The sequence below is a fragment of the Pleurodeles waltl genome, chromosome 1_2 (genome assembly GCF_031143425.1).
Source record: "Pleurodeles waltl isolate 20211129_DDA chromosome 1_2, aPleWal1.hap1.20221129, whole genome shotgun sequence".
NCBI classification, from domain to species: Eukaryota; Metazoa; Chordata; class Amphibia; order Caudata; family Salamandridae; genus Pleurodeles; species Pleurodeles waltl.
In genome coordinates, this window is record NC_090437.1 from 1,344,361,914 (window position 1) to 1,344,387,698 (window position 25,785).

The window sequence follows — 25,785 nt, forward strand, 5'->3', positions numbered from 1 at the left end:
AACTGTTTTCCTGTGGAAAGACCGTAAACAAGCCTTGCTTGATGCAAAGCTCGCAGTTGGTGTTTTTGGATGCTGCTGTGGCCCAGGAGGAACCAGGATGTCACCAAGTGCGTCAGGTAACAGAGGGGGCATCCAGCAAGACAAGGAGCCCTCTCAGAAGCAAGCAGCACCCGCAGAAGTGCCGGAACAGGCACTACGAAGTGGAGTGAAACGGTGCTCACCCGAAGTTGCACAAGGGAGTCCCACACCGCCGGAGGACAACTCAGGAGGACGTGCAATGCAGGTTAGAGTGCCGTGGACCCAGGCTTGGCTGTGCACAAAGGAAATCCTGGAAAAGTGCACAGGAGCCAGAGTAGCTGCAAAACAGGCAGTTCCAAGCAATGCAGTCTGGCGTGGGGAGGCAAGGACTTACCTCCACCAAACTTGGACTGAACGGTCACTGGACTGTGGGAGTCACTTGGACAGAGTTGCTGAGTTCAAGGGACCTCGCTCGTCGTGCTGAGAGGAGACCCAGAGGACCGGTGATGCAGTTCTTTGGTGCCTGCGGTTGCAGGGGTAAGATTCCGTCGACCCACGGGAGATTTCTTCAGAGCTTCTAGTGCAGAGAGGAGGCAAACTACCTCCACAGCATGCACCACCAGGAAAACAGTTGAGAAGGCGGCAGGATCAGCGTTACAAGGTCGCAGTAGTCGTCTTTGCTACTTTGTTTCAGTTTTGCAGGCTTCCAGCGCGGTCAGCGGTCGATTCCTTGGCAGAAGGTGAAGAGAGAGATGCAGAGGAACTCTGATGAGCTCTTGCATTCGTTATCTAAAGAATTCCCCAAAGCAGAGACCCTAAATAGCCAGAAAAGAGGGTTTGGCTACTTAGGAGAGAGGATAGGCTAGCAACACCTGAAGGAGCCTTTCAGAAGGAGTCTCTGACGTCACCTGCTGGCACTGGCCACTCAGAGCAGTCCAGTGTGCCAGCAGCACCTCTGTTTCCAAGATGGCAGAGGTCTGGAGCACACTGGAGGAGCTTTGGGCACCTCCCAGGGGAGGTGCAGGTCAGGGGAGTGGTCACTCCCCTTTCCTTTGTCCAGTTTCGCGCCAGAGCAGGGCTGAGGGATCCCTGAACCGGTGCAGACTGGCTTATGCAGAGATGGGCACCATCTGTGCCCATCAAAGCATTTCCAGAGGCTGGGGGAGGCTACTCCTCCCCAGCCATGACACCTTTTTCCAAAGGGAGAGGGTGTAACACCCTCTCTCTGAGGAAGTCCTTTGTTCTGCCTTCCTGGGCCAAGCCTGGCTGGACCCCAGGAGGGCAGAAACCTGTCTGAGGGGTTGGCAGCAGCAGCAGCTGCAGTGAAACCGCGGGAAAGGTAGTTTGGCAGTACCCGGGTCTGAGCTAGAGACTCGGGGGATCATGGAATTGTCTCCCAAATGCCAGAATGGCATTGGGGTGACAATTCCTTGATCCTAGACATGTTACATGGCCATGTTCGGAGTTACCATTGTGACGCTATACATATGTCGTGACATATGTGTAGTGCACGCGTGTAATGGTGTCCCCGCACTCACAAAGTCTGGGGAATTTGCCCTGAACAATGTGGGAGCACCTTGGCTAGTGCCAGGGTGCCCACACACTAAGTAACTTAGCACCCAACCTTTACCAGGTAAAGGTTAGACATATAGGTGACTTATAAGTTACTTAAGTGCAGTGGTAAATGGCTGTGAAATAACGTGGACGTTATTTCACTCAGGCTGCACTGGCAGGCCTGTGTAAGAATTGTCAGATCTCCCTATGGGTGGCATGAGAAATGCTGCAGCCCATAGGGATCTCCTGGAACCCCAATACCCTGGGTACCTCAGTACCATATAATAGGGAATTATAAGGGTGTTCCAGTATGCCAATGTAAATTGGTGAAATTGGTCACTAGCCTGTTAGTGACAATTTGTATAGAGAGAGCATAACCACTGAGGTTCTGGTTAGCAGAGCCTCAGTGAGACAGTTAGGCACCACACAGGGAACACATACATATAGGTCACAAACTTATGAGCACTGGGGTCCTGGCTAGCAGGGTCCCAGTGACACATAACAAACATACTGAAAACATAGGGTTTTCACTATGAGCACTGGGCCCTGGCTGGCAGGATCCCAGTGAGACAGTGAAAACACCCTGACATACACTCACAAACAGGCCAAAAGTGGGGGTAACAAGGCTAGAAAGGGGCTACTTTCTCACACAACCCCCCCCCCCCAAACGAAGGACAATAAGGCTAACCTTGGCCAGTTGAGACTTTATTGTCTAAGTGGTGATAAGTAGAGAGTAGCTCTGCAAAAGACTGGTTACTCCCTTTATCATCCACTATATGGTTACTTCCTGTGGGGATGTAAACCACCCTGTTTGAAGTTTTTAAGCTACGCAACAATGTGAAGATGTATTTTTAGAGTTTCTATCAGTAAGTTTTAGTTTAGAGCAGTGGGAATTATCCACTGAACCTATTTCTAGTGATGAGAATGCCAGACAGGGATGCTGTCTCAGAAAAGCCATAGCTGGGCAAAAACTTTGTCCATATGGCTGGAAGAGAGAACAGGGATGCTGTTTCTCTTGAGTTGGAGCAGGGCAGGGATACTGTCCTATAAGCTCCACACTAGGGCAGGGATGCTGTCTTAAGTGTTGTGAGGAAGTGCAGGGTTTCTGCACTAAAGCTTCTCTGGGAGGGTTGGAGGGATGCTCCATGTTAACTAAAATGGTGCTCTTTTTCTCACCAATGTTAGTTATCCCACAGAGAGGTACTTCCACCTCAGGGAGTACAGCTATGCCAGCCAATGATTCCCTTGGAACAGGTGCCACCCTAGGAGAGGTTTCTACCACCACAGGAATGGTATCCTGAATGGTAGGGTGGTTAGGGGATACTGTGATACCCTTTTTACCTGTTGTTGGAGTGGGATTCTGAGTTTTCAGGCCTTCTCTCCTTTGCTTTTTCATTTCAGTAGAAATGAGAGGGAACAATTCCTCTGGGATGCCCAGCATGGTTGCATGGGCATAAAACTCTACATCAGCTCAACCTGAGGCCTCTAGGTCATTACCTAAGAGACAGTCTACAGGTAAGCTAGGTGATACCACCACCTGCTTAGGGCCAGTAACTCCACCCCAACTAAACTGAATTATAGCTAAGGGAAGAAACTTAGTGGAGTTATGGACATCAATAATCTTATACTGTTGTCCAATGATGTGTTGTTCAGGATGCACTAGGTTTTCAGTCACCAAAGTGATACTGGCACCTGTTTCCCTTTAGGCCAAGGCCTCAACACCATTTATTGATACTGTCTGCCTGTACTTATCCATTGTAAGGGGACAAGCAGCCAGTGTGGCAAGGCCAATGCCACTAGGTGTGACAGAAACTGTCTTGGGACTGACTACCCCAGTTTCTATGATGGACCCATAAGTGAACCCAACTACACCCTTAACTTGACTGTTGCCAGCAGTCCCACCACTAGTACCACTACTGCTAGGGGCATTAGAGCTTGATGTATTAGTGGTGGTAGGCTCAGGGGGTTTACCTGGACAGGACTTATCCCCTGGCCTATGGCCTCTGTTTTTACACACAAAGCACCAAGGCTTTTTAACTTGTGCAGGTTGAAAAGAAGAGGAAGAATTTGTTTTATCCCCACCCCCTGAAGAGTGTTTAAGATTTGAAGTGGGATCTTTGGTTTTACCCTTATCCCCATGCTTATCTTGAGATTTCTCACCATCTTTCTTCTTGCCATCCTTGTCACCACCTGTATGAACTTTTCTGTTCACTCTTGTTCTGACCCATTTGTCTGCCTTCTTTCCCAATTCTTGGGGAGAGGTCATATCTGAGTCCACTAGATACTGATGCAACAAATCAGACACACAATTATTAAGTATATGCTCTCTCAGGATTAAGTTATACAGGCTGTCATAATCAGTAACTTTACTGCCATGTAACCACCCCTCCAAGGCCTTCACTGAATTGTCAATAAAGTCTACCCAGTCTTGTGAAGACTCCTTTTTGGTTTCTCTGAACTTCATCCTGTACTCTTCAGTGGTTAAGCCATAACCATCTAGGAGTGCATTCTTAAGAACTGCAAAATTATTGGCATCACTTTCCTTTACAGTAAGGAGCCTATCCCTACCCTTTCCACTAAATGATAGCCATAGGATAGCAGCCCACTGCCTTTGAGGGACATCCTGTACAACACAGGCCCTCTCAGGTCCAGCAAACCACTTGTTAATGTCATCCCCCTCCTTGTAAGGGGGAACTATCTTATGCAGATTCCTAGAATCATGCTCTTTTGTAGGATGACTATTTGGAATACTGCTGCTGCCACCATGGGATTCAAATCCCAATTTCTGTCTTTCTCTTTCTATCTCCAATGACTGCCTATCTAAATCCAGCTGTTGCTTCTTGAGCTTCAGTCTGGATTGTTCCACTCTCAATCTATTGAGCTCCCTTTCTAACACTCTGTCATCAGGGTGGGTGGGTGAGGCATGTCTAGAAACAGAAGTATGCTGAGAATGAACAGAAGGATACCTGGCCCTAACAGATGACACTCTAACAACCTGGCTAACAGAATGAATACTCTTACTATGATGAGAAGGAACACTTTTACTGTGATGTGAGACAACACTATTACTGTGGTGTGAATTCACATCTGTGCCAGCTATGCTAGGTGGCTTGCTAGGGGGCAGGTTGGCAAGATTCCCTCCCAAATCTTTTGCTAGGGGTACCCCAGAATCAGAGTGGGAACCATCAGCTAATTTCTCACCAGAAGTGCCACCTAAGGTCTTATCTTGTTCAATGAGCATATTAACCAACAGTTGTCTTGAGGGATTCTTCCCTACCCCTAAACCTCTATCTACACAGAGACTCCTTGCTTCTTTCCAGCTAAGGTTGTCATAAGCTGTGTTGGACAGATCAAGAGTTTGGCCTGTACCAGACATGATAGAAAGTGTTTAAGGGACAGAAAAAGTGAGAAGAAAAGTTTTCAGAACTTTTTAAAGAACAGAAAAAAAACTTTTAAAACTTTTAAAGAACTTTTTAGAAAGTTTAGAGGTACTTTTCAGCACTTAGAAAAGAAGTGATAGGAGAAAAGCAAAACTTTTTGGTTAGGTGTACATACACTGAACTTGTTTTGTATATTTTTCTCTTATGAAAAGTACAATGACAAAAGTGGTAAGTAGTTGCAAAGTACTTATCCCACCGCTGCACAACCAATGTAGGAGGCTGGACTGGCTTGTAGTGAGTACCAAGGGGTACTTACACCTTGCACCAGGCCCAGGTATCCCTTATTAGTGTATAGGGTGTCTAGCAGCTTAGGCTGATAGATAATGGTAGCTTAGCAGAGCAGCTTAGGCTGAACTAGGAAACAAGTGAAGCTCCTACAGTACCACTAGTGTCACTTGCACAATATCATAAGAAAACACAATACACAGATATACTAAAAATAAAGGTACTTTATTTTTATGACAATATGCCAAAGTATCTCTGTGAGTACCCTCAGTTTGAGGATAGCAAATATACACAAGATATATGTACACAATACCAAAAATATGCAGTATAGTAATAGAAAACAGTGCAAACAATGTATAGTTACAATAGGATGCAATGGGGGCACATAGGGATAGGGGCAACACAAACCATATACTCCAAAAGTGGAATGCGAACCACGAATGGACCCCAAACCTATGTGACCTTGTAGAGGGTCGCTGACACTGTAAGAAAACAGTAAGGGTTAGAAAAATAGCCCACCCGAAGACCCTGAAAAGTGAGTGCGAAGTGCACTGAATTTCCCCAAAGAGCACAGAAGTCGTGATAGGGGAATTCTGCAGGAAAGACCAACACCAGCAATGCAACAACGATGGATTTCCAGTCGAGGGTACCTGTGGAACAAGGGGACCAAGTCCAAAAGTCACGATCAAGTCGAGAGTGGGCAGATGCCCAGGAAATGCCAGCTGTGGGTGCAAAGAAGCTGCCACTGGACAGTAGAAGCTGAGGATTCTGCAAGAACGACAAGGGCTAGAAACTTCCCCTTTGGAGGATGGATGTCCCACGTCGTGAAGAGTCGTGCAGACGTGTTTTCCGGCGGAAAGACTGTAAACAAGCCTTGCCAGCTGCAAAGATCGCGGTTGGAGTTTTTGGATGCTGCTGTGGCCCAGGAGGGACCAGGATGTCACCATTTGTGGCAGGTGACAGAGGGGGCATCCAGCAAGAAAAGGAGCCCTCTCAAAAGCAAGCAGCACCCGCATAAGTGCCAGAACAGGCACTACGATGTGGAGTGAAATGGTGCTCACCTGAAGTTGCACAAGGGAGTCCCACGCCGCCGGAGGACAACTCAGGAGGTTGTGCAATGCAGGTTAGAGTGCCGTGGACCCAAGCTTGGCTGTGCACAAAGGAAATCCTGGAAAAATGCACAGGAGCCGGAGCAGCTGCAAATCACTCGATTCCCAACAATGCAGTCTAGCTTGGGGAGGCAAGGACTTACCTCCACAAACTTGGACTGAAGAGTCACTGGACTGTGGGAGTCACTTGGATAGAGTTGCTGAGTTCAAGGGACCTCGCTCGTTGTGCTGAGAGAAGACCCAGAGGACCGGTGATGCAGTTCTTTGGTGCCTGTGGTTGCAGGGGGAAGATTCTGTCGACCCACGGGAGATTTCTTCGGAGCTTCTAGTGCAGAGAGGAGGCAGACTACCCCCACAGCATGCACCACCAGGAAAACAGTCGAGAAGGCTGCAGGATCAGCATTACAAGGTCGCAGTAGTCGTCTTTGCTACTTTGTTGTAGTTTTGCAGGCTTCCAGCGCAGTCAGCGGTCGATTCCTTGGCAGAAGGTGAAGAGAGAGATGCAGAGGAACTTTGATGAGCTCTTGCATTCGTTATCTAAAGAATTCCCCAAAGCAGAGACCCTAAATAGCCAGAAAAGAGGGTTTGGCTACTTAGGAGAGAGGATAGGCTAGCAACACCTGAAGGAGCCTATCAGAAGGAGTCTCTGACGTCACCTGCTGGCACTGGCCACTCAGAGCAGTCCAGTGTGCCAGCAGCACCTCTGTTTCCAAGATGGCAGAGGTCTGGAGCACACTGGAGGAGCTCTGGGCACCTCCCAGGGGAGGTGCAGGTCAGGGGAGTGGTCACTCCCCTTTCCTTTGTCCAGTTTCGCGCCAGGTCAGGGCTGAGGGATCCCTGAACCGGTGCAGACTGGCTTATGCAGAGATGGGCCCCATCTGTGCCCATCAAAGCATTTCCAGAGGCTGGGGGAGGCTACTCCTCCCCAGCCTGACACCTTTTTCCAAAAGGAGAGGGTGTAACACCCTCTCTCTGAGGAAGTCCTTTGTTCTGCCTTCCTGGGCCAAGCCTGGCTGGACCCCAGGAGGGCAGAAACCTGTCTGAGGGGTTAGCAGCAGCAGCAGCTGCAGTGAAACCCCGGGAAAGGTAGTTTGGCAGTACCCGGGTCTGAGCTAGAGACTCGGGGGATCATGGAATTGTCTCCCCAATGCCAGAATGGCATTGGGGTGACAATTCAATGATCCTAGACATGTTACATGGCCATGTTCGGAGTTACCATTGTGACGCTATACATATGTCGTGACATATGTATAGTGCACATGTGTAATGGTGTCCCCGCACTCACAAAGTCCGGGGAATTTGCCCTGAACAATGTGGGAGCACCTTGGCTAGTGCCAGGGTGCCCACACACTAAGTAACTTAGCACCCAACCTTCACAAGGTAAAGGTTAGACATATAGGTGACTTATAAGTTACTTAAGTGCAGTGGTAAATGGCTGTGAAATAACGTGGACGTTATTTCACTCAGGCTGCACTGGCAGGCCTGTGTAAGAATTGTCAGATCTCCCTATGGGTGGCCTAAGAAATGCTTCAGCCCATAGGGATCTCCTGGAACCCCAATACCCTGGGTACCTCAGTACCATATACTAGGGAATTATAAGGGTGTTCTAGTATGCCAATGTAAATTGGTGAAATTGGTCACTAGCCTGTTAGTGACAATTTGTATAGAGAGAGCATAACCCCTGAGGTTCTGGTTAGCAGAGCCTCAGTGAGACAGTTAGGCACCACACAGGGAACACATACATATAGGTCACAAACTTATGAGCACTGGGGCCCTGGCTGGCAGGGTTCCAGTGACACATAACAAACATACTGAAAGCATAGGGTTTTCACTATGAGCACTGGGTCCTGACTAGCAGGATCCCAGTGACACATAACAAACATACTAAAAACATAGGGTTTTCACTATGAGCACTGCGTCCTGGCTGTCAGGATTCCAGTGAGACAGTGAAAACACCCTGACATACACTCACCAACAGGCCAAAAGTGGGGGTAACAAGGCTAGAAAGAGGCTACTTTCTCACAGACCTTCCTTAGACGCTTTTGTCTTTTTAATGCCCCTACCACATTCTGGGTCGTTACCACGGGATTCACTTGTGCCGCAAGGGGGCCAGGGGATTAAAAAAAAGAATAAAATGTTACATTTACAATATAATACACAGACAATACAACTTCTCGGAGGGTTCCTACGATGCTGTTTTTATGGGGGCTTTTTAGGTTTTCACAGTGTTTACACAAAGACTCCGCTTAGTTACCCGCAAAAGCTGAATCCTGAGACATTGTGCTTGTACCATCTTGAGCCTGGAGGATTTGTTGCAGAGCACCAACCGCATGCTGTAGTTGCGCATCATAACCTGTAAAAGCACACAAATACAAAGGAAGCCATTAATGGTAAAATAAAATAAAAAATAACAATCAAGACAGCTTTGTTTAGGACTGATGAAGACACGGATCTCTAATATATAAATCTCTAGATACATATACCTTGTTGCAAGGCCTCAATTTCCTCTGGGGACAGCGTTGGCTCTTGGGGATCCTACGTACAGAAGAGACAGAGAGGACTTTTAGCCCTAATGCTTTTTTATGCTACATTCATAATTGCAAGGTAGCCACAAAAAGAAATATTAGTTGAAGCGTTACCAATCCTCATGACTGTAAGCCTTATTATCATAGTATACACACACTTTTAGAGGTATATACTAGTATGTATGTCGCGTTCGAGATTTTTTACATATACATTTAAAAATAAAATTCATTTTAAGCATTCTCGCTCATGATGCTAGCTGTTAAGTATCCTTGCAACCCATACATAGGTTCTAAAAAGTACAAGCAGGAAAAACCTAATGTTGCATTACCCAATTACCCTGAGATGTTCATCAAAAAGACCACATGGTGGCGCTAATGTATACCATAAGCTCTAAGGAACTGTTTCCACAACGTTCTCCGCATTATTTACACACATTACTATATCATTCACAGGCCTTGTAATACCACATGATTACAGTAATTATAAAAAAAATATAAATATCAGCTATCACATAACTGGCCAGATGTATCGTCATCACGGTTTGCATTTCCTAAATAGCAATTTTTAAGAAATCGCTATTTAAGAAATGCAAAATGGGATGTATGAAAATTGCAATTCAGTGAAAGCGATTTCTTAAAATTACCGAATTGCCACTAGGGAATGGGACTCCGTTCATCCCTAACGGCCTGTAGGCCCATAGGTGCGAATGATTTTGCATTACCTAATTCCTGTTAGGAATTCGCAAATTAGGTAATGCAAACCCCAGGGTGCTGGGGGCCTAAGTCCTCCTTTGATGCACCCCAAAAAAATATTTGTAGACATGTGAAGTGCACACATGCCTTAAGGGCACATGTGTGCTACATGTCATTTTTTAAAATGCATTTATAATGCATTTTTAAAAATTGCACATGCTTACCAACCACCAAATTGGACTTGGTGGTAATTGCATTTCCTAAATGCCTAGTTTGCATTTCGGAAATGCTTGATACATGCGCTTTGGAAATCGCTAATAGGAATTCCCTATTTGTGATTTCCTATTTAGAGAACTGCAATTTGTGATTCCCAAAACGGAGTCGCAATTTCAAGGAAGCGCTATTTTAGCGATTCCTTAATATTGCACAGCGACTGCCGTTCATACATCTTGAAAGGTGTTTTTGCATTTGCAAACGGTCGAATTTTGCAATTTGCACCGTTTGTGAATGCAAAAAGGTTTGATACACCTGACCCAATATTTTGAAAAACAAAATACATTGGATGCCTGAGCCTGGAATCCGGTCCAGGTTTTTACCCTCACTCTCCAAGCTCTCAACCATGTACATTGGGTCGGGGCTGCCTTGCTAGGACAAAGGGCGGAGCATCTGAGGCACAGCCATTCTTCCTCCCAAGCACGTGGAGTTCCTCATGGTCTCCCCCAGCCCCTTGGAAAATGCCAGGGCCCGTACGTTTGGAGGCCTTGTTTATGCACCCCTGTACGACAGGTATGTAATAGGGACCCCCAACTAGCGTTACGTTTTTATTTGTATTATTATTTTTTTAAAATTTATTTTAAATATTTATTTTTTAAACCCCAACTCGTCAGGGGGTCTGTATGTATGCTTCCTGCGCTGTGCAGCTCCTCCGGGGGGGTGAACAACGCCTGAAGCTCTGTTCATGCCCCTCCTTTGGGCTTCAGGGGTGCTTGATGCTGGTTGCTGGGCCCCCCCTGCTCATGTATGGCGTAGGAGGGCCCGGGTGTTTTTTTTTTTTTTTAAAGAAACGACCTCAGACCCGGATCCCCTGACCTTCATTGTATACAGCGTTGTTAGGACCACCTGGTCCTAACGTCGCTGTATATAATGGTGGCCGGAGCCGCAACAGCCATTAAATCCAGTGCTGTTAGGACCGCATGGTCCTAACAATACTGTATATACTAGAGATCGGGGACCAGGGACGATCGCAGCGCGGATCTGCAACCTCCATTACAGACGCGGCTGTCAGGACCACCATGGTTCTAACAACAGCGTCTATAGAGGAGGGACGGGACCCACGACGCATGCGCCCTGGGTCCCCAACCTTTATTATAGGCACGGCTGTTAGGACCATGCGCTCCTATCAGCGTTATATGTAATGCCGGTTGTGAACACAGGCCGAGCACGGTATGTGTTCCCGATCGGCATTACAGACATAGATGTTAAGACCCACATGGACCTAACACCTATATATGTAATGCCAGTCGGACACATGCACTGCGCTCGGCCTGTGTCCCTGACTGGCATTACAGACATCGATGTTAGGGTCCTAGGGACCAGGGGTCTCTACCTGGCCCTCTCCCAACACCCCAGCAGCAACAAGGGTCCGGGGCCCCGGCCTCCCTCCCCACTCTCAACACAGCAGCAGCAACATTGGAGGGTCGGGTTAAGACCCCAGGCCCCCTAACAACACTTGCGTAATGGCCGCCATTACCAGTTTACTTTTAAGGGGTACAGGGCCCCGGCCCCCCTCTCCAGCATCAACACAGCAGCAGCAACATTGGGGGCGGGGTAGAAACCCTAGGCCCCTAACAACACAATATTTAAAAAAACATCTCATTATCATGTCTATTGTTCTATACATTTAGACACTTCTATTTTCACTACAACCCCTGTTTTTTAACGCCTTTAAAAAATACTGTACCCCTCTACAAATTAAACAGCGGTTTCAACACAATATAAATGTATGTCTCAAAATAACCTGTACAAAAACACATCCATTTTTCTCTGCTAGGTTTAGCTAAAAAAGGCTGTGGATAACGTCTATGTTAAACGACAATAAAACATATACAGGCAACACATAGTTACACACCTTAAGTAGAAGAGGGTTAACACCACCAGTCTGTACTCTGTCCTTCATATTTTGTCTCCTTGAGGGGGTCTGGAAACCCAGGCTCTCCTCAAACTTCAAATATGTAGTTCAGAAAAAGAGCCCTGTGAATGTGGGGGTGTTTTTACATGGCCCTCATTGTGCTAATTATGCATAGGTTTTGTGGAGGGTTGTGCTTAGAAATAGCCATCTGTTTTAGGGGGGGGGGGGGGCATTGCTTGTCTTCTGTCTATTTCATAACTTTTTAAAATTGACTGGTCACTTTATACTTTGATATATGCTGAACACCTTTGAACCCAGGTCTGGGAACTCTTAGGGCTACATCTGTTTTAGGCTTGCATTGCTTGTCTTCTGTCTATTTCAAAACTTTTTTTAAATTGACTGGTCACTTTATACTTTGACATAGGCTGAGCACCTTTAAGTCCTATTCCTGGGAATTTTTGGAGCCAGCATCTGTTTTAGGTTTACATTTCTAAATTGATTTGCTGGCTCTAACACAAGCAATATTTACCCAGCCCATCTTTTTGGATTAGCCAGCAGTGTGGAGGTTTGGCCTTACATTCCCAATGCTCCGCCCTGTGACAAGGCCCCCAAGCAGCCACTTGGTCCTGAATGTCTGACATGTCCAGACTTGCACTCTTAGGCTCAGAAACAGGTTGCACACCAGCTGGGCCCTCCTTTTACACAGCCCGTAGACCTAGGCACAGGGGCTAAGACCCTGCCACGTGACTAACACGTGACCCCCTGATGTCACAACCCAAGTGACACACTTACACCTTCGTCAGTGCCTACGTCATCACAGGGCGGGCACTTGTCAAAAGTTTGATGGAAGGTATCTCCTTATACTACTACCTTAGGCAGTCAAGCAGTCTCTACGCTGAAGGGAACCTGGGTAATTTAAAGTAAATAGAAAAGTAGTTCACCAAGGACCTGTTTGGATTGAATCCACATTTGGCTAGTGGATCAGTTACTACAAAACATGAAGGGTAGGAAACACAGATGTCAGTACTCAGGAAGCAAACCAATGTGTGATAGTCGTTAGTGACTGAGAAGGTGTTTCGAGAAAATATTAAGTCCAAAATATTGTTTGGACAAAATATTGTGTCAAGAATGTCGAGGACAAGAATATCGTGAAGGTAAGTTCCCATAGATATGCAAACTTTTATTATATTTAGCTCCACATATATGTACCTTCACTATATGTATCGTCAAGGTACATAGATGTGGAGATAAGAATTGTAACGCTATGCTTATCTATTTGCACTTATCTTCTCAATTTTTTTAACCCCGGAATTTTTGACACAATATTCATGTCCAATCGATATTTTTATCCCCAATAATTTGTGAATGATCTGACTAAGACGGAGGGTAACCTCATCAATACTGATTGAGAATCCTAATTAGACTAGCAGTCTTTCATCTATTTCTTCCTCTTCTTTCTAAAATGTTATTTTTTACATATATATATATATATATATATATATATATATATATATATATATATATATATATATATATACACTACATCCTACTACTTTATTTTCCTTCATTTTTTAATTCTACTTTTAATCTACTCTCGTTCTCCAGACAGCAGTCCACTATTGCTCTTTACTAGGATTACAGTGAACAATGTTTTCTGGACAGGAATAACAGTGTTTATCTACACATCACTGTATGAGGCTGGCTTGGTTTGTGGTGGGTACCTAAGGTACTTACATCTTATACCAGGTCCAGTTATCCCTTATTAGTGAAATGTAGTAGTGTTTCTAGAAGCTTAGGCTGATAGAGGTAGCTATAGCTGAGCAGCTTAGGCTGAACTAGGAGACATGCAAAACTCCTGCAATGCCACTTATAGTTACACAGTACTTACACACAAGAAAGACAATACTCAGTGTTACCAAAAATAAAGGTACTATATTTTAGTGACACAAGGCCAAAAATATCTTAGAGGCAATACACCTTCTGGAGGTAAGTATTTTACACAATATATACACTAGTAACCACAATCAGGTAAGTAAACAGCCATAGAATAGTGCAAACAGTAGAAAATACAATAGGATGCAATAGGCCTAGGGGCAACACAAACCATATACTAAGAAAGTGGAATGCGAATCACGAATTCCCCCCTAGGCAAGTGTAGTGTGTAGGGGGATGCTAGGAGTGTAAGAAAACACCAAAGGTAAGTAATATACCCCACCCCTGAGCCCAGGAAAGTAAGAGAAAGTACTGCAAGTTTCCTCAGGACACACTACAAATCGTGATAACAGATATCGCAAGAACCAAGCAAGACTGCAATCAACAACTGGTGGATTCCTGGACCTGAAGACCTGTGAAGAGAGAAGACCAAGTCAAGAAGACGCAGAAGTTTCCAGGTAGGGCAGGAGCCCCAGCCAACCTAGAAGATGGTGCAAAAGTGGATTCTCCGGTTAGAAGAAGAGTGAAAAAGAGCACCAAAGAAGATGGCTGTGGGTTCCTGCATGGTGCAGGTGATGTCCCAGGTGAAGCTGTTGGATGCAGGCTGTTTGCACCACTAGATTCGTCCAACAAGCCTTGGTTCAAGCAAGTTCGCAGTTTGCATCAAATTGGCACTGCCTGGACTGAGGAGGGACCTGGGGGTCTCAGCTCAGACTGAGGAGACAGAGTGGGCTCCCAACACTGGAGAGAGCCCACAGAAGACCAGGCAGCACCCATGGAGTCCCAGGACACGGGGACAAAGAAGATGCAAAATGCGATTGGTGCAGCACAACAGAAAAATGTCCCACGCCGCCAGAGAACAACTCAGCGAGTTGTGTGTCACAGGATGGAGTGCTGGGGACCTGGCCTACACTGTGCATGAAGGATTCTTGGAAGAAGTGTACGGAAGCCCAAGGAGATGGAGATGACGCTGTGCACAGGGATACTGACGCAAATCGGGAAGGCAAGCTCTTAGCTCCACCAAAATGGGACAGCTGGACCTTAGGACAGTCTGGGTCATGTGGTCCACCACCTTTGTTCCAGGGAGCAAGCTCATCACCAGGAGAAGAGTCCCAGAGTACCAGTTGTCATCGAAGAAATGTGCCTGCAGGAGCAGGGAAGTGACTCCGTCACTCCACGGGAGATCCCTTCGGTTCTTCTGGTGCAGGGTGAAGACTGGCAGTCCTCAGAGCGTGCGCACCTTGGAAACTGTTGCTGTTGGTGGCTGGTGCTGAAGTTGCAGGGTCACAGTAGCAGTTCTTGGAGCAGTCTGTGGGTGATCCGACCATCAGAAGCTAAAGCAGAGGATGCAAAGGATTCCTGGAGGAGTCTTGCAAGCTGAATCTGAGGATCCACGCAGAGGAGAGACCCTAAATAGCCCTGAGAGTGTGATTGGCTACCTACCCAGGAATGCACCTATCAGGAGGAGTCTCTGATGTCACCTACTGGCACTGGCCACTCAGAGGTCTCCAGAGTGTCCCCACACCTTGGAAAACAAGATGGCTAACGTCGGGGACACACTGGAGGAGCTCTGGGCACCACCCCTGGGGTGGTGATGAACAGGAGAGTGGTCACTCTCTTTCCTTTGTCCAGTTTCACTCCAGAGAAGGGACTGGGGGTCCCTGAACTGGTGTAGACTTGCATATGTGTAGGAGGCTGGACTGGCTTGTAGTGAGTACCAAGGGGTACTTGCACCTTGCACCAGGCCCAGTTATCCCTTATTAGTGTATAGGGTGTCTAGCAGCTTAGGCTGATAGATAATGGTAGCTTAGCAGAGCAGCTTAGGCTGAACTAGGAGACGTGTGAAGCTACTACAGTACCACTTAGTGTCATATGCACAATATCATAAGAAAACACAATACACCGTTATACTAAAAATAAAGGTACTTTATTTTTATGACAATATGCCAAAGTATCTTAGAGTGTACCCTCAGTGAGAGGATAGGAAATATACACAAGATATATATACACAATAGCAAAAATATGCAGTATAGTCTTAGAAAACAGTGCAAACAATGTATAGTTACAATAGGATGCAATGGGGAAACATAGGGATAGGGGCAACACAAACCATATACTCCAAAAGTGGAATGCGAACCACGAATGGACCCCAAACCTATGTGACCTTGTAGAGGGTCGCTGGGACTATTAGAAAATAGTGAGAGTTAGAAAAATAACCCTCCCCAAGACCCTGAAAAGTGAGTGCAAAGTGCACTAAAGTTCCCCTAAGGACAAAGAAGTCGTGTTAGAGGAATAATGCAGGAAAGACACAAACCAGCAATGCAACAACTGTGGATTTCCAATCTAGGGTACATGTGGAACAAGGGGACCAAGTCCAAAAGTCACAAGCAAGTCGGAGATGGGCAGATGCCCAGGAAATGCCAGCTGCGGGTGCAAAGAAGCTTCTACTGGACAGAAGAAGCTGAGGTTTCTGCAGGAACGAAAAGGGCTAGAGACTTCCCCTTGGTGGACGGATCCCACTCGCCATGGAGAGTCGTGCAGAAGTGTTTTCCCGCCGAAAGAACACCAACAAGCCTTGCTAGCTGCAAATCGTGTGGTTAGCGTTTTTGGACGCTGCTGAGGCCCAGGAGGGACCAGGAGGTCGCAAATTGGACCAGCAGAGAGAGGGGACGTCGAGCAAGAAAAGGAGCCCTCTCTGAAGCCGGTAGCACCCGGAGAAGTGCCAGAAACAGGCACTACGAGGATGCGTGAAACGGTGTTCGCCGAAGTTGCACAAAGGAGTCCCACGTCGCCGGAGACCAACTTAGAAAGTCGTGCAATGCAGGTTAGAGTGCCGTGGATCCAGGCTTAGCTGTGCACAAAGGATTTCCGCCGGAAGTGCACAGGGGCCGGAGTAGCTGCAAAGTCGCGGTTCCCAGCAATGCAGCCCAGCGAGGTGAGGCAAGGACTTACCTCCACCAAACTTGGACTGAAGAGTCACTGGACTGTGGGGGTCACTTGGACAGAGTCGCAGGATTCGAGGGACCTCGCTCGTCGTGCTAAGAGGAGACCCAAGGTACCGGTAATGCAGCTATTTGGTGCCTGCGGTTGCAGGGGGAAGATTCCGTCGACCCACCGGAGATTTCTTCGGATCTTCTGGTGCAGAGAGGAGGCAGGCTACCCCCACAGCATGCACAAGCAGGAAAACAGTTGAGAAGGCGGCAGGATCAGCGTTACAGAGTTGCAGTAGTCGTCTTTGCTACTATGTTGCAGGTTTGCAGGCTTCCAGCGCGGTCAGCAGTCGATTCCTTATCAGAAGGTGAAGAGAGAGATGCAGAGGAACTCGGATGAGCTCTTGCATTCGTTATCTAAAGTTTCCCCAGAGACAGAGACCCTAAATAGCCAGAAAAGAGGGTTTGGCTACCTAGGAGAGAGGATAGGCTACTAACACCTGAAGGAGCCTATCAGAAGGAGTCTCTGACGTCACCTGGTGGCACTGGCCCCTCAGAGCAGTCCAGTGTGCCAGCAGCACCTCTGTTTCCAAGATGGCAGAGGTCTGGAGCACACTGGAGGAGCTCTGGACACCAACCAGGGGAGGTGCAGGTCAGGGGAGTGGTCACTCCCCTTTCCTTTGTCCAGTTTCGCGCCAGAGCAGGGCTAAGGGGTCCCCTGAACCGGTGTAGACTGGCTTATGCAGAATTGGGCACATCTGTGCCCAACAAAGCATTTCCAGAGGCTGGGGGAGGCTACTCCTCCCCTGCCTTCACACCATTTTCCAAAGGGAGAGGGTGTCACACCCTCTCTCAGAGGAAGTTCTTTGTTCTGCCATCCTGGGCCAGGCCTGGCTGGACCCCAGGAGGGCAGATGCCTGTCTGAGGGGTTGGCAGCAGCAGCAGCTGCAGTGAAACCCCAGGAAGGGCAGTTTGGCAGTATCAGGGTCTGTGCTACAGACCACTGGGATCATGGGATTGTGCCAACCATGCCAGGATGGCCTAGAGGGGGCAATTCCATGATCATAGACATGTTACATGGCCATATTCGGAGTTACCATTGTGAAGCTACATATAGGTAGTGACCTATATGTAGTGCACGCGTGTAATGGTGTCCCCGCACTCACAAAGTTCAGGGAATTGGCTCTGAACAATGTGGGGGCACCTTGGCTAGTGCCAGGGTGCCCTTACACTAAGTAACTTTGCACCTAACCTTTACCAGGTAAAGGTTAGACATATAGGTGACTTATAAGTTACTTAAGTGCAGTGTAAAATGGCTGTGAAATAACGTGGACGTTATTTCACTCAGGCTGCAGTGGCAGGCCTGTGTAAGAATTGTCAGAGCTCCCTATGGGTGGCAAAAGAAATGCTGCAGCCCATAGGGATCTCCTGGAACCCCAATACCAGGGAATTATAAGGGTGTTCCAGTAAGCCAATGTAAATTGGTAAAAATGGTCACTAGCCTGTCAGTGACAATTTGGAAAGAAATGAGAGAGCATAACCACTGAGGTTCTGATTAGCAGAGCCTCAGTGAGACAGTTAGTCACTGTAGGAAAGTACCATCTTGCCTGGCATGTTACCCCCATTTTTCACTGTATATATGTTGTTTTAGTTGTATGTGTCACTGGGACCCTGGTAACCCAGGGCCCCAGTGCTCATAAGTGTGCCTGAATGTGTTACCTGTGTAGTGACTAACTGTCTCACTGAGGCTCTGCTAATCAGAACCTCAGTGGTTATGCTCTCTCATTTCTTTCTAAATTGTCACTGACAGGCTAGTGACCATTTTTACCAATTTACATTGGCTTACTGGAACACCCTTATAATTCCCTAGTATATGGTACTGAGGTACCCAGGGTATTGGGGTTCCAGGAGATCCCTATGGGCTGCAGCATTTCTTTTGCCACCCATAGGGAGCTCTGACAATTCTTACACAGGCCTGCCACTGCAGCCTGAGTGAAATAACGTCCACGTTATTTCACAGCAATTTTACACTGCACTTAAGTAACTTATAAGTCACCTATATGTCTAACCTTTACCTGGTAAAGGTTAGGTGCAAAGTTACTTAGTGTGAGGGCACCCTGGCACTAGCCAAGGTGCCCCCACATTGTTCAGAGCCAATTCACTGAACTTTGTGAGTGCGGGGACACCATTACACGCGTGCACTACATATAGGTCACTACCTATATGTAGCTTCACCATGGTAACTCCGAATATGGCCATGTAACATGTCTATGATCATGGAATTGCCCCCTCTATGCCATCCTGGCATTGTTGGTACAATTCCATGATCCCAGTGGTCTGTAGCACAGACACTGGTACTGCCAGACTGCCCTTCCTGGGGTTTCTCTGCAGCTGCTGCTGCTGCCAACCCCTCAGACAGGCAGCTGCCCTCCTGGGGTCCAGCCAGGCCTGGCCCAGGATGGCAGAACAAAGAACTTCCTCTGAGAGAGGGTGTGACACCCTCTCCCTTTGGAAAATGGTGTGAAGGCAGGGGAGGAGTAGCCTCCCCCAGCCTCTGGAAATGCTTTGTTGGGCACAGATGTGCCCAATTCTGCATAAGCCAGTCTACACCGGTTCAGGGACCCCTTAGCCCCTGCTCTGGCGCGAAACTGGACAAAGGAAAGGGGAGTGACCACTCCCCTGACCTGCACCTCCCCTGGGAGGTGTCCAGAGCTCCTCCAGTGTGCTCCAGACCTCTGCCATCTTGGAAACAGAGGTGCTGCTGGCACACTGAACTGCTCTGAGTGGCCAGTGCCACCAGGTGACGTCAGAGACTCCTTGTGATAGGCTCCTTCAGGTGTTAGTAGCCTTTCCTCTCTCCTAGGTAGCCAAACCCTCTTTTCTGGCTATTTAGGGTCTCTGTCTCTGGGGAAACTTTAGATAACGAATGCATGAGCTCAGCCGAGTTCCTCTGCATCTCCCTCTTCACCTTCTGATAAGGAATCGACCGCTGACCGCGCTGGAAGCCTGCAAACCTGCAACATAGTAGCAAAGACGACTACTGCAACTCTGTAACGCTGATCCTGCCGCCTTCTCGACTGTTTTCCTGCTTGTGCATGCTGTGGGGGTAGTCTGCCTCCTCTCTGCACCAGAAGCTCCGAAGAAATCTCCCGTGGGTCGACGGAATCTTCCCCCTGCAACCGCAGGCACCAAAAAGCTGCATTTCCGGTCCCTTGGGTCTCCTCTCAGCACGACGAGCGAGGTCCCTCGAATCCAGCGACACCGTCCAAGTGACCCCCACAGTCCAGTGACTCTTCAGCCCAAGTTTGGTGGAGGTAAGTCCTTGCCTCACCTCGCTGGGCTGCATTGCTGGGAACCGCGACTTTGCAAGCTACTCCGGCCCCTGTGCACTTCCGGTGGAAATCCTTCGTGCACAGCCAAGCCTGGGTCCACGGCACTCTAACCTGCATTGCACGACTTTCTAAGTTGGTCTCCGGCGACGTGGGACTCCTTTGTGCAACTTCGGCGAGCACCGTTTCACGCATCCTCGTAGTGCCTGTTTCTGGCACTTCTCCGGGTGCTACCTGCTTCAGTGAGGGCTCTTTGTCTTGCTCGACGTCCCCTCTCTCTGCAGGTCCAATTTGCGACCTCCTGGTCCCTCCTGGGCCCCAGCAGCGTCCAAAAACGCCAAACGCACGATTTGCGTGTAGCAAGGCTTGTTGGCGTCCATCCGGCGGGAAAACACTTCTGCACGACTCTCCAAGGCGTTTGGGATCCATCCTCCAAAGGGGAAGTCTCTAGCCCTTGTCGTTCCTGCAGTATTCACAGTTCTTCAGCCTAGTAAGAGCTTCTTTGCACCAACCGCTGGCATTTCTTGGGCATCTGCCCATCTCCGAGCTGCTTGTGACTTTTGGACTTGGTCCCCTTGTTCCACAGGTACCCTCAGTCAGGAATCCATCGTTGTTGCATTGCTGATTTGTGTTTTCCTTGCATTTTCCCTCTAACACGACTATTTTGTCCTTAGGGGAACTTTGGTGCACTTTGCACTCACTTTTCAGGGTCTTGGGGAGGGTTATTTTGCTAACTCTCACTATTTTCTAATAGTCCCAGCGACCCTCTACAAGGTCACATAGGTTTGGGGTCCATTCGTGGTTCGCATTCCACTTCTGGAGTATATGGTTTGTGTTGCCCCTATCCCTATGTTTCCCCATTGCATCCTATTGTAACTATACATTGTTTGCACTGTTTTCTAAGACTATACTGCATATTTTTGCTATTGTGTATATATATCTTGTGTATATTTCCTATCCTCTCACTGAGGGTACACTCTAAGATACTTTGGCATATTGTCATAAAAATAAAGTACCTTTATTTTTAGTATAACTGTGTATTGTGTTTTCTTATGATATTGTGCATATGACACTAAGTGGTACTGTAGTAGCTTCACACGTCTCCTAGTTCAGCCTAAGCTGCTCTGCTAAGCTACCATTATCTATCAGCCTAAGCTGCTAGACACCCTATACACTAATAAGGGATAACTGGGCCTGGTGCAAGGTGCAAGTACCCCTTGGTACTCACTACAAGCCAGTCCAGCCTCCTACAGTCACTACACAGGTAACACATTCAGGCACACTTATGAGCACTGGGGCCCTGGGTTACCAGGGTCCCAGTGACACATACAACTAAAACAACATATATACAGTGAAAAATGGGGGTAACATGCCAGGCAAGATGGTACTTTCCTACACAACCCCCCCCCCAAACGAAGGACAATAAGACTAGCCATGACCTGATGAGTCTTCATTGTCTAAGTGGAAATATCTGGATAGTCCATCTGCATTGGAGTGGCTACTCCCAGGTCTATGTTCCACTGTATAGTCCATTCCCTGCAGGGATATGGACCACCTCAACAATTTAGGATTTTCACCTTTCATTTGTTTTAGCCAAAGTAGAGGTTTGTGGTCTGTCTGAACAATGAAGTGAGTGCCAAACAGGTATGGCCTCAACTTCTTCAGAGCCCAGACCACAGCAGAGGCCTCCCTCTCAATGGCAGACCAACGCTTTTCTCTAGGGGTCAACCTCCTACTAATAAAAGCAACAGGTTGATCCTGGCCCTCAGAATTAAGTTGTGATAGGACTGCCCCTACTCCTAATTCAGATGCATCAGTCTGGACATAGAATTTTTTAGAGTAACAAGGGCTTTTCAGGACAGGTGCAGAGCACATGGCCTGCTTCAGCTCCTCAAAAGCTTTCTGACGGTTTGCTGTCCATAATACCTTTTTAGGCATTTTCTTGGATGTGAGGTCATTAAGAGGGGCTGCAATGGAGCCATAGTTCTTAATGAACCTCCTGTAATACCCAGTGAGGCCTAGGAAGGCTCTCACCTGAGTCTGAGTGGTAGGGGGAACCCAATCAATAATTGTTTGGATTTTCCCCTGAAGTGGTGCAATCTGTTCCCCACCAACAAGGTGTCCCAGATAAACCACCTTACCCTGCCCTATCTGGCACTTTGAAGCCTTGATAGTGAGGCCTGCCTTTTGCAGGGCCTCCAAAACTTTCCATAGGTGGACCAGGTGATCATCCCAGCTGGAGCTAAAGACAGCTATATCGTCTAAATATGCTGCACTGAAAGCTTCCAGCCCTTGCAGGACTGTGTTCACCAACCTCTGAAAAGTGGCAGGTGCATTTTTCAAACCAAAAGGCATTACAGTAAACTGGTAATGTCCTCCAATGGTTGAAAATGCAGTCTTAGGTTTAGCATCTTCTGACAATTTGATCTGCCAATACCCTGCAGTCAAGTCAAAAGTGCTTAGATACTTGGCAGATGCCAGTGTATCTATGAGCTCATCTGCCCTGGGTATAGGGTGAGCATCAGTTTTTGTTACCAAGTTGAGACCTCTATAGTCTACACAAAACCGCATTTCCTTCTTTCCATCTTTGGAATGGGGTTTTGGTACCAGTACCACAGGAGAAGCCCATGGACTGTCAGAGTTCTCAACTACTCCTAGTTCTAACATTTTCTGGACCTCTTGCTTTATGCAGTCCCTGACATGGGCAGGCTGCCTATAGATCTTACTTTTGACAGGTAAACTGTCTCCAGTATCTATAGTGTGCTCACACCAAGAAGTGGTACCTGGCACAGTCGAGAAGAGTTCAGAGAATTGATCTAGGAGATTTATGCAATTATCTTTCTGCTCAGCAGTAAGACAATCAGCCAAAACTACACCTTCCACAAGAGCATCTTGTTCTGTGGAAGAGAAGAGATCAGGTAGAGGATCACTGTCTTCTTCCTGTCCCTCATCAGTTGCCATGAGCAGGGTGAGATCAGCCCTGTCATAGTAGGGTTTCAGGCGGTTGACATGGAGCACCCTAAGGGGACTCCTGGCAGAGCCTAAGTCAACTAAATAGGTGACTTCTCCCTTCTTTTCAACAATTGTGTGGGGACCACTCCATTTATCTTGGAGTGCTCTTGGGGCCACAGGCTCCAAGACCCACACTTTCTGCCCTGGTTGGTACTGAACCAAAACAGCCTTCTGATCATGCCATTGCTTCTGGAGCTCTTGGCTGGCCTGAAGGTTTTTACTGGCCTTTTTCATGTACTCAGCCATCCTTGATCTGAGGCCAAGTACATAATCCACAATATCCTGCTTAGGAGCTTTTAAAGGTTGTTCCCAACCCTCCTTTACAAGTGTGAGTGGACCCCTAACAGGGTGTCCAAAAAGAAGTTCAAAGGGGCTGAGGCCCACTCCTTTCTGGGGTACCTCCCTGTAGGCAAAAAGGAGGCATGGTAGAAGGATATCCCATCTCCTGCGGAGTTTTTCAGGGAGACCCATAATCATGCCTTTGAGAGTTTTATTAAATCTCTCCACCAGTCCATTTGTTTGTGGATGATAGGGTGTTGTGAACTTGTACGTTACACCACACTCCTTCCACATGGCCTTTAAGTATGCAGACATGAAATTGCTTCCCCTGTCTGATACCACTTCCTTTGGGAAGCCCACCCTGGAAAATATTCCCAGGAGGGCCTTTGCCACTGCAGGTGCTGTAGTGGTCCTTAAAGGAATAGCTTCAGGATATCTTGTGGCATGGTCCACTACCACCAAGATAAACCTATTGCCTGAAGCAGTAGGAGGGTCAAGGGGGCCAACTATGTCAACCCCTACCCTTTCAAAGGGAACCCCAACCACAGGCAGTGGGATAAGGGGTGTCTTTGGGGTGCCACCTGTCTTGCCACTGGCTTGACAGGTTTCACAGGACTTACAACATTCCTTTGTGTCCTCAGACATCCTAGGCCAATGAAACAATGGAACCAGTCTGTCCCAAGTTTTCATTTGACCCAGGTGCCCAGCTAGGGGAATGTCATGTGCCAGGGTTAGGAGGAACTTTCTGTACTCCTGGGGAATCACTAATCTCCTGGCAGCTCCAGGTTTAGGATCCCTATGCTCAGTGTACAAGAGGTTGTCCTCCCAGTAAACTCTGTGAGAGTCACTGACATCCCCATTAGCCTGTTTGACAGCTTGCTGTCTAAGACCCTCTAATGTGGGACAGGTTTGCTGTGCCACACTCAGCTCCTCTCTGGCAGGCCCCCCTTCACCCAAAAGCTCAGCAGTGTCTGCTTCCAGCTCCTCTGGTGTAGGTTCTGCACAGGGAGGGAATTCTTCTTCCTCAGAAGTTGAATCCACTGTAGAGGGAGGGATAGTAGGAAGTGGTTTGCTTCTACTAGCCCTAGCTTTAGGGAGCACTTGGTCCATTGTTCCTGGATCCAAGCTTCCCTGTCCTTTTTGCTTTTTGGCCTGAGCCCTTGTCAAAGCAAAAATATGCTCTGGGATGCCCAGCATTGCTGCATGGGCCTCCAACTCCACATCTGACCAAGCTGATGTCTCCAAATCATTCCCTAATAGACAGTCTACAGGTAAATCTGAAGCTACCACAACTTTCTTTGGACCAGTAACCCCCCCCCAGTTGAGATTTACAACAGCCATGGGGTGGCTAAGTGTGTTGTTGTGAGCATCGGTTACTTGGTACTGGTGACCAAGTAGGTGTTGTTCAGGGTGGACCAGTTTCTCTATGACCATAGTCACACTGGCACCAGTGTCCCTGTAGGCCTGAACCTCAACACCATTTATTAGGGGTAGCTGCTTGTACTTATCCATATTAAGGGGACAAGCAACTAAGGTGGCTAAATCAATAGCCCCCTCAGAGACTAACACAGCCTCTGTGGCCTCCCTAACAAGGCCAACCCCAACTAAGTTACCAATAGTGAGCCCAGCTACTCCCTTGGATTGGCTATTAGTAGGTTTGCTCCCACCACCACTGCTATTAGTAGGGACACTAGGGGTAGCAGTAGGGGTTGTAGTGCTAGGTGCATTGGTGCTTTTCTTTGGACAACTGGGATCTGTTGTCCAATGGCCTTTTATTTTACATAAATAGCACCATGGTTTCTTTTCCTTGTTCTGATTAAAAGAGGATTTGGGCCCACCACCCCCACCAGAGTGTTTTTGTGGGCCTGATGAAGACTCATTTTTAGATTTGTCCCCACCCTTGTCAGAAGACTTACCATCCTTCTTTTTGTTGCCATCTTTGTCACCCCCTGTATGAACTTTTCTGTTCACCCTTGTTCTGACCCATTTGTCTGCCTTCTTTCCCAATTCTTGGGGAGAGGTCAGATCAGAGTCCACCAAGTACTGGTGCAACAAATCAGACACACAATTATTAAGAATATGCTCTCTCAGGATCAAGTTATACAGGCTGTCATAATCAGTAACTTTACTGCCATGTAACCACCCCTCCAAGGCCTTCACTGAATGGTCAATGAAATCAACCCAGTCTTGTGAAGACTCCTTTTTGGTCTCTCTGAACTTTATCCTGTACTGTTCAGTGGTTAAGCCATAACCATCCAGGAGTGCATTCTTAAGAACTTGGAAATTATTAGCATCATTTTCTTTCACAGTAAGGAGCCTATCCCTACCTTTTCCACTAAATGATAGCCATAGAATAGCAGCCCACTGCCTTTGAGGGACATCCTGTACAACACAGGCCCTCTCAAGTGCAGCAAACCACTTGTTAATGTCATCCCCCTCCTTGTAAGGGGGAACTATCTTGTGCAGATTCCTGGAATCATGCTCTTTTACAGGATGACTATGGGGAATACTGCTGCTGCCACCATGGGTTTCTAAACCCAGTTTCTGTCTCTCCTTCTCTACTTCTAAAGTCTGTCTATCCAAATCCAGCTGTTGCTTCTTGAGCTTCAGT